The sequence below is a fragment of the Capsicum annuum genome, chromosome 11, assembly GCF_002878395.1.
Source record: "Capsicum annuum cultivar UCD-10X-F1 chromosome 11, UCD10Xv1.1, whole genome shotgun sequence".
Lineage (NCBI taxonomy): Eukaryota > Viridiplantae > Streptophyta > Magnoliopsida > Solanales > Solanaceae > Capsicum > Capsicum annuum.
The window spans coordinates 213,855,432-213,867,679 of NC_061121.1; the positions used below are offsets into that span (position 1 = coordinate 213,855,432).

Sequence of the window (12,248 nt, forward strand, 5' to 3'; positions counted from 1 at the left end):
GCCAATTACAATTAAAAACACTAGGAAGCCACTCTATTCATCGCATCCCAGAGCAAATTAGCTAGATCTTTCACACACAAAAGTAAAAATTTCATCCAAATTAAATGCTGCTAAAGCAAATGCACTATCTCTATTAAAAAGGGCAGCCCAATACATTAAACTCCCACTATACTCGAAAGGGCCGAACCACAGGTGTCTATTGTCTGTTTCCATAGCTTGAACCTTTAAAAGATTCGAACTTTTTCAACAAAAGAGCATCTACAAAGTGAAGATTATGTATATATTCTAAATTTTTTAATAGATCCCAAAAATCCATTTCTAGAAAAAACAATGAATCACAACATAAGCAAATCAGATCAGCAACATGAAAGTTCAATCAATCAATACACAAACACTCACTTAGTATAATCAACCAATAAAATCAAGTCAAATTTGTAAACAACTTCAAAAATCACAACTTTATGTATACTTAAAGAGGAAAAAAAAGGAAAATTACTTTAATTTTCTTCTGTTCAAGATGAGCGGCTAGGATTTTTGAATAAAATTGATTTTTTTGTTTTGAAAGAAAGAGCGATGATCATTTTTTTTTGGAAGAAAGAGATTAAAAGCGAATATATTGGAGGGGTAATTTCGTCCAAAAAATATGAGTTAATAAGTAAAGGATATTTTAACAAAGCCTTTTTATTTGGGGCTAAAATTTGAAAGCAACCCTAATTTGGGTCTATTTTTTAGATTCTCCTGCGATACGCCCGTGCTCACGGGCCCAACATGCTAAGATTAAATTTTTTAAAATTATTATGAAAGCAGTGAAATAAATCATCATAATTAATTATTAATAATTTATATATAATATGAGTGTATGTCTTCCAACAATTTTACTATCTAAAGTTTAGATCTTTCATTAAGTGTTTAGAAAATATATTTATGTATGAAGTGGCGTAAAAAATTAAATGGTTTTAAATTATTTAAGTTTTAAATTGTTTTGATTTATAATACTTTTTCTTCTATTCCAATTTAAGTGACACTGATATAACTTCTAGAGTCAAGCAAATATGAAGATTGAAGTAGCGAAACAGACATGCCTTAAATGATTCATAATAACTAATTAGAAATGATATGACAAAACTGCTATAAAAAATACTTGTGAAAATAATTTAAGTGGGTCTCATATAAGATGTCAAGTTAATTTACAATATCAAGAGTTAATTTATCATTTTATATCTATTTTATCCTTTTTATTAACTATTATTAATTTTTAATATTTAGATGACTTATAATAATTAATTAAAGGTGATATCATAAAATTAAGGTTGAAACAATTGAAACAGATATGTCATAAATGTCTATTTTACTTTTTTAAAATAAATAAATAAATATTATTAATTTTCTAGTATGTAATGACATATAATACTTAATTAGGGGGTGATATAGCAAAATAACGGAGCAACCAGTTATCGGCAAGCATGTCGATCACTGAAAAGAAAAAGTAGTTTTAAAATTTTTATTTCCTTATTTACGTATTTTATGCTTCATTTAACCGTATGTAATAAAAATTGATATTTTGATTATTCAGATTTTAGCTCATAACTATGTATTTAATTTTTTGTTTGAATTTAATCATTTAGATCCCAGTAGGTGTACTACTTCCATACTTTTTTAACACAGATATTATTATTACAAAGTACTTCATCCAATCATTCTTAATTTATAAATTTTTATCGATTTTATCCTTATTATTAAACATTATTTATAATCTACTACTTAAATGACCTATAATAACTATTTAGAAAAATTACTATAAAAAGGAGTACTCACGAAAAAAAAATTAAGTTGACCCTATATAAATTGTCAAGTTAATTTAAAACATCAATGGTTAACTAATCAGAAACAATATAATGAAATTACTATAGAAAATACTTGTAAAAAAAATTTAAGTGGACCTTATATAAGTCGTCAAGTTAATTTAAAACATCAAGAGTTAACTTATAATTTTGTGTCTATTTTACTTTTTCTTTTTAATGAAATATTATTAATTTTTGAATGCTTAGATGATCTATAATAATTAATTATGGTGATATAATAAAATCACGATTGAAGCAGTTAAAGCAAACATATCATAAAAGTCTATTGTACTTTTTTGTAATAAAATATTATTAATTTTTTAATTCATAAATAACTTATAATAATTAATTAGGGGTGATATAGTAAAATCAAGATTGATGTCATAAATATTTATTTTATTTTTTAATTAAATATTATTAATTTTTAGTATATAAATTACTTATAATAATTAATTAAGAATAACATAGTAAAATCACGATTGAAGCCGCTGAAGTAGACATGTCATCAATATCTATTTTAGATTTTTTTAATTAAATATAATTAACTTTCTAATACGCAAATAACTTATAATAATTAATTAAGAATGATATAATAAAATTACGACTGAAGCTGTTGAAATAGGCATGTTGTGCATAAGGTGTCTGCTTCATCAGTTTATCCTCACTTATAGTAGAGTAATAGGTATGTGATATTCAAACTAGTTTTAGAAGTATATCACTATGAAGTTTGAGTAAAATATAACGTTAATACAACGCATAACAACTTAATAGTTTAGCACTTAATAAATTGCTAAATTTGTGAAAATTAAGATTAAATGGATCAAAAATGTACATATTAATTAATATGATTGTCTAATTCCCCTCTTTCTCACCCCATAGTCTAATTCCCCTCTTTCTCACCCCCCCCCCCCCCCCCCCCCCCCCCCTTCATTTCCATAGGATTCACCATTTGTTTGATTTTATTATTCATGGAACCCTTCCAAGAAAAAAAAAAAAGGCAGAATACATCTATAAGCCCTTCAAATATTCGACATTTTCTGTATAGGTACCTTAATTAGGTCATATACCTATTGAACCATTTACTCCTTCACAAAACATTTCAATTAAGCACAATTATTAACCTGACGCTGACATGGTGTGGCATGTGTAATACACTCTCTATTAGGAGAGTGAGGACCATAATTAATAAAAAAAATTAAGCATAAAAAACCCAACCACTAAAAAAAATATATTAAAGAAATAAAAAAAATAGTCATCATCTCCTTCTCCATAACTCACCATTTTCAATTTTTTCTACATACAAAAAATACATACATAGACGCCACACACGCAATTACACATACTCCCCCAATTTTCATGAATTGACAGTGAACAATATCACTAGGGCTGTTTAAAATCGAACCGTAACCGTTAATCCAACCGCAAAATTAGTTTATTGGCTAATTAGTAATGGGTTATCGGATTAATGGTTGGAGAACGGATCAAAATTTTATAATTAATGGCTTATTGGTCCGGAGACAGATTACTCAATTTTCTTACCGGGTAAACCGTTAACCCATTAAGAATTATTATAATTATATTTGTACCCTTTGATATATAAGTATCTTTTGTCAATCCAACATATAAAACTCCATTTATTATTCTATTCGCTTCTTAGTTTATAAAATAACATCCCACTTCTTCTGACATCTAACCATAAAGTGCAGTCAGACTCCCTAAAATGTAAAGAAAATCTGAAATTAATTCTTAAACTAAAACATAAATTATTCTTGACAACACAAAGGACCGCAATAAAAATGAAACAACCCAAATATGTCCTTCACAAAGTTTGATATAAAATATAAAAATTCAAATAATATTAAAGTTTTAATTTTTTTCGGTCAATCCAATAATTAAAAATATTTCTACATATATTTTAGGTCTAGAAGAAAAAACTTATTTGATTCGATGTTTTAACCTATTAAATAACTACATGAACAAAATTCAAGAAGTCTAAAAGATTGATAAATAGATCAATCATAGTATATAAACAACTTAGTCGGTGAAGAAACTGAGGAACTATCAATAATCGCTCGATATTTCATTCTCTCTTAAATTTATCTGTTACACCATTCGATAACCGTTCGTTAGTTGCTAATTCGATACCGAATCAGCCGTTATCTTATTGGGTGGCTAGCGGATTAATATATTTAAAAATCGATAACCAATAAGTCAAACTGCTAAGCATAATTATCCAACCGATCCAACCGATAAGCAACCCTAGATATCACATCTCACAATGAACAATATCACACACACAAATCGGAGGAAACCAACATGAACAGTAAAAAAAGGGGTGAACATTGACGGCCAAAAAATCGTTGAATTGGTGAAGAATGAATTTGAAAAAAGCATTTCAATATCGATTGGATTTCAACCAACCAAAAATTTTAATTTCTTTCTCCTTACGTTGTCGGTGTTCATCCACCCATTTTCGATCATTTATGTGTTATTCTTTTATTTTTCATCATGCTATTGAATTTCAAATAGCAAAACAAAAATTTTTTTAGAGATAAGTGAAAGAAATGCTTCAATGGTGGAAAAAAAGAAAATTTTTGTAGAGATAAGTAAAGAAGAAGAAGATACCATTTTTTTTTCTTACTTTTGTGTGCTCAATAATGGAGAAAGGGGTGTTTGGAAGGGAAGAGAGGGGAAGGGGAGGGGGAGGAGGAGGATCAGGTAGGCAGCTGCAGGGGGATATTGATAATTTTTTTTTAAATTAGATTTAATTATATTAAAAAATTATTTTTATGATTATTTTAAGTTAAAATGCCATGTGTCGTTATTTAATTTGTCACTTTACCACATTATTATCATGTGTATTACACACATTTTACAATAGAGAGAAATATCGATTACCCTCCTGAACTTGTCACGTTTTATTCACGGTACACGTGAACTTTGACAAGTCCTAAGTACCCCCCTCTCCCCCCGAACTTGTTCTTTTAGTATGTCGCGTGACCCTTTTACGCTGATGTGGTAAAATGTTTGAGTTCAACCTCCATCACGTGCGTGATGGAGGTATATTTATGCCAAATCAACATTTTTAATGATAAAAAAATGAAAAAAAATCCATTTTCCTTTAATTTTTTTTAAAAATTCAATTATCCCTCCTCCTCTATTACTTTCAATCTAAAAAAAAAATTCATCTGTTTATTAATTTTGTAAAACTCCAATTTATTAATTAGCTTATGAAATAAAAATTTCATCCTTTTATTAATTTTGTAAAAATTCCGTTTATTAATCTAAAAAAAAATCATCCATTTATTAATTCAATCTAAAACTCCTGTTTCCATTCCTCTGAAACTCCTTCAATTTTGTTATCTTAATTATATATATCATATGAGTTATTGTAACAAAAAAAATGAACTAAATATCGAAGCAGATATTTTAAACAATATTAACAAAATAAATACTAAAGAAACTAAGACACGTACTTATAATAAATGTAGTTATATTAGTTATCGGTTTTTAATCCCTGACGATTTGATTTTCGATTTAACAGATAAGAAAATACTCATAAAAGACTGAATCTTAGTTGCAACAAAAATTCTACTTATATATAATAATAATAATAATAATAATAATAATAATAATAATAATATAATCTTATTGGGTTATCGGTTTACCCAATAACTTAATAAAAAAATCAAAATCGAATCAATAGCCCTATAATTTTTTTTACAAAATCATTAAAAAAATTTTAACCCAATAACGATAAATCAATAACATTTTCATCGGTTCGATTTTTGTACACCCTAACTTAAATTACAATTTCTTAATCCATTAATTATAATAAGAAACGTATTTGTGCATGTGAGTCTCTTCAAAATCCTAATCGAAACACTAATCGAAAACTACTATAAAACACTATCCGGAAAAAACATAATTTCATATTATGAAACACTACTCTAAAAAAAAATTTCATATTTTTAACACACAAAAATATATAATTTTTTAAATAATAGCTTACTTGATCGACGAAAATTATACCTTTCACTATTTTGGAGTAGAGAAAAATTGAAAAATATAATTTTTTTAGAGAGAAATCGAATAATTAAGGGTAGAAATAAGTTATTTTTAATATAGAATAAATATAAGGGAAGTGAATGGTATTATCCATGTGGACAGCCACATCAACGTTTTTATCCACGTGTCCGCACGTGTATTACATGCAGTGGACAGTGAGCCGAAAAGGGTGGCACGACATACTAAAAGAATAAGTTTGGGGTACTTAGGACTAGTAAAAGTTTAGGTGTACCATGAATAAAACGTAATAAGTTCAGGGGGGCAATTGATACTTCTCTCTTTACAATTTTTGCCACATCAACAGATTGTGCTTAATTAAAACGTTTTGTAAAAGAGTAGAAGGTTCAATAGGTACATGATCTAATTAAAGTACGTATACGGAAAAAGTCGAATAGTTAAGGAATCTCTATATGTATTCTTCCAGAAAAGAATCATATAGGGAGACACAAAACAATTTTGCCTATTGTCATTTTGTGCCATTTCATATACTTTTATTATTAATAATATATTTCCTCTATTATATGTCGTTAGTTTAATGTCTTACCTGACCTAACCTTTTTATTTTTTAAATCAATTCTTTTTTTAAAAAAAAAAAAAACCGAAAAGAGCCATGGCAATTGCACCATTTAATTTATTCTATAATACTTTAATTTAGAAATGGATTATCTTCTAGTTTGAAATATCTTTTATTTATATTATCAAGGGAAAAGTCATCAAAATCATCCTGACCTATATTTGAAAAGTCACTTACACACCTAAACTATCATAATTGCCTATTACACATCTAAACTATATAAAAGTGAAATTTTCTACACCCTGTAAAGTATTATACCACTTTCATGTGGTGCGGTGTTTTACACGCGCCTGCCACGTCAGCATAATATGAAAAAAATAATAAATTTATTATTTTTATAAATTTTTCTTTTTTCTTTTTAAGTTGATTTTTTTTTTCTTTAATGTCCAAAACCTCCATTTTATAGGTCAATGAAAGTGCAGGCATTCTTTAATGTCAAAAATCATCTTCTTCAATGTCCAAAATCATCTTCTTCTTCTTTTTCTTCAATAAATTCTTCAATGTCCAAAACCATCTTCTTTTTTTTCTTCAATTTTTAAAAAGAAAAAAGAAAATTAACGGGACCATATTCTTAACGGGAAGATGATATAAAATCAATACACCTAAGCGATAACTTCATTCAAATTCAACGTCATCTTCTTCTTTTTCTTCAATTTCTTCAATGTCCAAAACCATCTTCTTCTTTTTCTTCAATCAACCAACAACCATAATGCCATCTTCTTCTTCCATTGTTGAAATAAAATCAACACACCCAAACAATAACTTCATTCAATTCAATCTTCTTTGTTATAAGACACCAAAAGTTACAACACTATCACCACCTAATTGCACCACCCATCATCAAATTCACACACAATTACAGTTACCAAAGATCAATATGCCTCACCACTAATTCATCACCCGACATCAAAATAAATTTTGAGTAATTTTAATATATTATTATTAATTAATCAAAATTGAAAGAAGATTTTTATAGAGACAAGATAGATCTAAAAAAAAGTGTTAAAAATTAAATTTTGAGCAAAATTCATAAAATTTTACAGAGAAAGAAAAAAAATACGAAAATAAATTGAAAAATTGATGTTCATCGTTAATTTTTTTGATTGACGACGATTTCATCCTAGATCTTTTCTATTTTTCTCTCTGAAAATTATCATGAAAAAATTATTCTCGTCAACCATAGCAAAGGAGGAGTGATTGTGATGAAGAAGAAAGGAAGATTGAGAGAGAAAAAAAAAATTAAAGATGGGTGAGAAGAGAGAGTGTGATCAAGGGTAGGGTTAGGGGTTTAAAGAATTTTTGGCTTTTTTTCTTCTCTCCAGACGCGCCTTTTTTAAAAAAAATATTATTTTCATGTCAAATTTAGAGTGGAATTAAATTCACTTTTGAGAAGAATAGGCGTGTAATAGGTCATCACATTAGTTTAGGTGTGTAAGTGACTTTTCGTACATAGTTCAGGTGATTTTGATGACTTTTCCCAATTATCAAATATCAAAAGTTTTAACTGTTGCAATCATGTACTCCTAACTCATAATCTAAGAACTTTTCTCAACTGTTACATATAGAAATCGTTGACTCACTATATTTGGCAATTATTTTTCCTAAAATATATACAAGTACTACTAATATATAAGTGGTGATAACCACACAGGTAACGGACGACATGTTTGGTTCACCACCTAAGGGTATTTTTGTCTTTTTACTTGGCTACACTTTGTGGCAAGCCTCCAGCTTTACACGTGCCCTATATTTGGGGTTCTTACTTCTTAAGATATTCTTCTTTTTGGATCATAAGAAAATAAATACTTCACACTTTTTCTCTCTGATCAAGCTACTCAGCTCCCTTTGCATGTGTGTATGTCTTTTATTTTTTGATTTTTCTGTTTGTGTTCTTATTCAGTTTTTGCTCTGATGGCTTGATTTATAATTTTCTTTATGTGTTTTTTCAATCTACCTTCTTCATCAAATTTAGTTATGATGATGTATTTGGTTGAAGGGTGTTTGAGTTGAATTTCAAGTAATTCAGTATCAAGTTTGTTGCTTTGTGTGGGTTTTTTTATCTCTGTATTTTAAGAGAAAAATTGGAGTATAATCTCTCAATTTTTGTTGATTTTCTGACTCAATTCTTGTCTTCGTTGTTAACATCTGCGAGTTATCTTTCATCACTGTTCTGATTTTGAACTTTACAGTTTGATTTGGAGTTTTCGTTTGTGTGTTTGATGTCGCCACTTACTCCAATTTGATAATTCATGATTTTTTTATGGAATTTTGCGTGTAGGGTGTATATGCATTACTAATTTATGTTAGTTGTTGGCCATGAAATCAATTTGGGTCTTTTTGGTTCTTCTTGAGAAACATGAAAATCTAGTCATATATGAGGAAGCTTCCATGAAATTCACAACTTCAAAGTGAAGAACTACTACTATTAAATAATACAAATTCTGAGTACATTTGGGTTATTTAGATGGAAAAATCTGAACTCATGTTGCTTCACTATTTTGATTTTAAGAGGCACATTGAAAGTCAAGACAATCATTGAGAATATAAAGTAAATTACTCTAAATGACAATATTATAATAATTCGGAACCCCATGAATTAGAAAGCTTCCTTTTTTATATTAGTGTGTTGGATTTGATTATATGCTACCTCTTTGTGAAGAAAAAGAGACATCATTAGCAGCGTTATGTCCCGCTGATTTTTGTTAGAAACCTAACCTTTGAATTTATTAGACAGGATTTGATGTATCTCCACCTTATCGAGGACAATGGCCTTACATAGATTTAAAGATCATGTATTAGGGTAGTAGGCTCATATGCACAGAAGTACAGGAACTAGGAAACAAAATAGTTCCTTATTCACTTATCTGACCAATTATTCTATATTGAAACAGAATGAGAATAAATTGCAGAACATTAAGCTTCACCATCAAATTTTTCCTTATAGAAATTATTACTTAACTATCACAGAATGACAACACTAAGCTCTACCGTTATGTTCTTTCGTTAATAACTGTCACACATGGTTGTTTATTATTACTATATCATTATAGGTCATTTATACTGCTCTGTGTTAGCAAATATTAGCTAGGCAATTTCAACTCCGCAGGAATTTGAAACTCAAATTTGTCTAGCTGAAGAAACAAGGAATATACTCTTGATTACACACGTAAGTTTTTGAGTTTTCCTCTTATCTGTTTAGTTCTAACATTTAGTAGTTATGATTTGTATTGTAGTATGTTGAATTCCATGAAGCCATTGTTACAAACGATAGGTTAGCCTTGGAATCTCTTTCGTTGGAACTTATTGAAAAGGAAAGTTGAAATATCTTTTGTTGGAACTTATTTAAAAGGGAAGTTGAAGTTTTTTAATGCCAGTGCTTATGGTTGCAACTTGTAAATAGCAATTAGGGTGACATATGTTGGGTTGCAAATTTTCTTTTAGGATTTGGAGCAAAGTTTAAATCTTTATAACATAATGGTACTCAAGAAAAAAAAAATCATTTGTAGTAAGCAGTAATTTAAGGAAAAAAAATAATTGTTTGTAGTAAGCAGTAACTTAGTCAAGGTATTTCTGTTCTTTTAGAATGTTTTTATTCACTGTAAAGAAATTCAAAGTTATCCCTTTGTTTTCAGAAAGATGTTGATGTTAAATATGAGCATTACCTGATCTTTTTCAAAGAATAAGATAGCTAAAGCTTGAATTTGTTCCTTGCTGACATTGAAACGTTCAAGAAGAAAATAAGATTCACCTTCATTTGGTTCTGAAACCTCCTGCTTCCAACTATAAACAACACCTTTTAAGCTCATGACCAATCAAAAAAAAATAATTTCAAAGAAAATGAGCCATTAAGACAAAAGCTTTCTTTGCCATCTCCACCCACAATTTGGTCCAGGCAAAGACTGTCTAGCCTTCTTCAGCCTAAAACATAAAGAAAAACTCCCATTCATGCCTAACAATTTGCAATTTAAGGACACCTTTAATAGAATACACTTACGTATCTTCTGAAATTGCCTTGAAAACTTGAGAGCAAACCCACTCAAAATAGAAAAGCTCATTGAATGTCATAATTGACCTAAAATTCAATCAATTCTCAAGCAAGCACACCTCATAATTCCAACAAAAAGTTGAAATTCATTACTTTCAAGACTCCGCTGTAAATCCTTCACTTCAAAATCCTAATCAAATCTTTTACTAGAAACCCTAAGAAGAGGCACGACATCAAATTCTTGAGCAAAAAAACCTCCAACTTTTTGCTACTTGCTCCTTGTGGATAGAGATTGCATTTTGCTCGCTTAAGAAGCAATAAAATCCCAATTTTACTTGTTATAAGAGAACAAAGGGGATTCACAATCATGCCAAGACAACAAGTGGTTAAAAAAGCCAAACTCCAGACGTTACCTTAGCAAGTTGTAATGGAATCACTGAATAGAACAGAAAAAAGAAATGGTTTCTTTAATTAACCCGATGCACTAAAACTGCCGTTATGCCAGGAGTTCGAGGAAGAGTCGGACCACACAAAGGTCTCTATTTACGTATTGTTATCCTGCATTTCTGCAAGAAGTTATTTCCACAGCTTGAACTCGTGACCTCTAGGTCACGTGACAACAACTTTACTAATTATGTAAAGATTTTCCTCCATTTAAATCAATTTATGTTTTCTTTTTTCCTTTGCATTTATTCAAGAACGAGTTCGATGGGATTGAGGCTGCAATCAGAATAGTGTCCTAAGTTCATAGATGTACAAAAGGTAATAAAAACCAAATTCTTGCATTTGTGCTACAAAAGTTTCTTTTTATACAAGTCCTTATCATATCCACGAAAAGGGTATACATATTCTCTTGACTCTATATGCTCTAATATCAGTTGTTACTACTTCTTGTTGATGTTTCAATTCCTGCATGATTTCTAAGTGTTGTTTTGTCGCAGGGTAGTGATGCATTGTATTTCATATTAGGAAATGCTACTTCAGTTAGTAGGGAGTGGAGGAACTTCAGAACTACCACTAGATGATGATTTTGTCCAGTACAACAGCAATGCCTGCTAGAATTCTTTTTAAAGAGAGCAAAGATCAAACTGTACACTTCCAAACTACAATTGCGCAAGAAGAAAATCAATTATTCAGCACGCAGATACTCTAAATCTGATGATTTAGCTGCATATCATGATATTCCTTTTACAGGCAGACTTCAACTCTTCAAAGGCCAACAACTACAAATAGTACACACGCTCTTTGTAAAAACGCTGCACTGAATTTTTTTTATATTTCATTTGTGAAGACATGTTGGGCCCGTGCAAACCACTAGTACAAGTACAAAGGAACAAATATATATTGTATAAATAACATAAATACCAACCTTTTAAAAGTAATTACACTCTCTCCCATTTTTTTAATTACTTCACTCTCTCCCTATTAATATACATAACATAGCTGACATATACATAGCATTCTGTGTATATGTAGAATTTTTGTAATATGTTTAGGGAATTGAGATTTTTTGTAATATTAAAAATATAAGTTGTGTATTTGTATAATTTTTAAAATATATATCACTAGACCTTTTGGACAATATAATGCATTGGTCTAGAATATCGACCAAATACCAAATCATCTTTTTCTTCAAGAGATTGATTGTCTTTGTCCATAAATATTTAACTATATATTAGGAATCGTATTCGTCGGGATTGGATCACTTATAAATGAATATCACTTGGAAATATATTAGACAAATATTGGTGGATGGATAGAGAAGGAGCTAGAAAGAATA

At 29.2% G+C, this 12,248-nt stretch overlaps 1 long non-coding RNA gene across 1 annotated transcript; it reads left to right on the forward strand.

The window, feature by feature from the left end:
• Nucleotides 1-8,397: 8,397 nt before the first annotated feature.
• LOC107848692 lies at nt 8,398-11,858 on the forward strand. The gene is made up of 3 exons (XR_001668164.2): nt 8,398-9,649; nt 11,167-11,230; nt 11,410-11,858. It is a non-coding gene; the product is annotated as an uncharacterized LOC107848692 (long non-coding RNA).
• The last annotated feature ends 390 nt before the right edge of the window (nt 11,859-12,248 follow it).